Below are 1,930 nucleotides of genomic sequence, written 5' to 3'. Positions count from 1 at the left end.
CCCAGGCCCCAGGCCCCAGACCCCAGACCCTCCCCCCCCCCCCCAGTCTCAGCCCCCCCCCCCAGGCCCCAGGCCCCAGACCCCAGACCCTCCCCCCCCCCCCCCCCCAGTCTCAGGCCCCCCCCCCAGGCCCCCGGGAAATGCCGCCAGTCCCGGAGCCGGGCTCCCCCCTCCCCCCGAACCCGGGGCGGTGGGTGCACGGGGGGAAATATTGACAATATATTTACTGGGGAAAGGTTTAACGAACTCTCTGATATTAAAAATATTGGCGCAATGAAGAGAATTTTAACCTATTTGTTTTTTAAAAGACAAAACGCACCTGGTTCCACTGGGGCTCGAACCCAGGACCTTCTGCGTGTAAAGCAGACGTGATAACCACTACACTATGGAACCGGCGGGAGAGTCGCGCCGCCCCGGCTACAGGAGGCTGACTGCACCCGGCACCCGGCGCACGCGCACTGCCAGCGCACTGACTGACGGCCCACAAACACTCACTGAGGCTGCGCGGGAACAGTCCGCGCGATGGTTACACCGCAATTACAGTGTGGGCGGGGTGACCCCTGCTGACCCTGAGAGGGGGGGTCCTAGTGACCCAGGGGGGGGGGGGGTCCTAGTGACCCTGAGAGGGGGGGGTCCAAGTGACCCTGAGCCTAAGAGAGGGGGTCCTGGTGACCCTGAGAGAGAGGGGGTCCTAGTGACCCTGAGAGAGGAGGGTCCTAGTGACCCTGAGAGAGAGGGGGTCCTAGTGACCCTGAGAGAGGAGGGTCCTGGTGACCCTGAGAGAGAGGGGGTCCTGGTGACCCTGAGCCTAAGAGAGGGGGTCCTGGTGACCCTGAGAGAGAGGGGGTCCTAGTGACCCTGAGAGAGGGGGGGTCCTAGTGACCCTGAGCTTAAGAGAGGGGGTCCTGGTGACCCTGAGAGAGAGGGGGTCCTAGTGACCCTGAGAGAGGGGGGGTCCTAGTGACCCTGAGAGAGAGGCGGTCCTAGTGACCCTGAGCCTAAGAGAGGGGGCCCTGGTGACCCTGAGAGAGAGGGGGGGTCCTAGTGACCCTGAGCTTAAGAGAGGGGGTCCTGGTGACCCTGAGAGAGGGGGGATCCTAGTGACCCTGAGCCTAAGAGAGGGGGTCCTAGTGACCCTGAGAGAGGGGGGGTCCTCGTGACCCTGAGCCTAAGAGAGGGGGGTCCTAGTGACCCTGAGAGAGAGGGGGTCCTAGTGACCCTGAGAGAGGGTCCATGTGACCCTAAGAGATGGGGGGGTCCTAGTGACCCAGAGCTTAAGAGAGGGGGACCTGGTGACCCTGAGAGAGAGGGGGGGGGTCCTAGTGACCCTGAGAGAGAGGGGGTCCTAGTGACCCTGAGAGGGGGGGGGGTCCTAGTGACCCTGAGAGAGAGGGGGTCCTAGTGACCCTGAGCCTAAGAGAGGAGGTCCTGGTGACCTGAGAGATGGGGGTCCTAGTGACCCCTGAGAGAGGGGGGGGTCCTGGTGACCCTGAGAGAGGGGGGACCTAGTGACCCTGAGAGAGGGGGTCCTGGTGACCCTGAGAGAGAGGGGGGTCCTAGTGACCCTGAGAGAGAGGGGGTCCTAGTGACCCTGAGAGAGGAGGGTCCTGGTGACCCTGAGAGAGGGGGGGTCCTAGTGACCCTGAGAGAGAGGGGGTCCTAGTGACCCTGAGAGAGAGGGGGTCCTGGTGACCCTGAGAGAGAGGGGGTCCTAGTGACCCTGAGAGAGGGGGGGTCCTCATGACCCTGAGAGAAAGGGGGTCCTAATGACCCTGAGAGAGAGGGGGTCCTAGTGACCCTGAGAGAGAGGGGGTCCTAGTGACCCTAAGAGAGGGTCCTAGTGACCCTAAGAGAGGGGGGGTCCTAGTGACCCTGAGCTTAAGAGAGGGGGTCCTGGTGACCCTGAGAGAGAGGGGGGGTCCTAGTGACC

General features: G+C 63.3%; 1 non-coding gene across 1 annotated transcript; it reads right to left on the bottom strand.

Annotated features, from left to right (window-relative positions):
- Window positions 1-320: 320 nt before the first annotated feature.
- On the bottom strand, window positions 321-393 carry trnav-uac (transfer RNA valine (anticodon UAC)). Its single transcript has one exon. It is a non-coding gene; the product is annotated as a tRNA-Val (tRNA).
- Between the last annotated feature and the right edge of the window lie 1,537 nt (window positions 394-1,930).

Source organism: Pristiophorus japonicus, chromosome 6 (assembly GCF_044704955.1).
Source record: "Pristiophorus japonicus isolate sPriJap1 chromosome 6, sPriJap1.hap1, whole genome shotgun sequence".
In the NCBI taxonomy this organism is placed as follows: Eukaryota; Metazoa; Chordata; class Chondrichthyes; family Pristiophoridae; genus Pristiophorus; species Pristiophorus japonicus.
The sequence above is the reverse complement of the archived record's forward strand: the minus strand, read 5'-3'. Positions and strand labels throughout refer to the sequence as shown.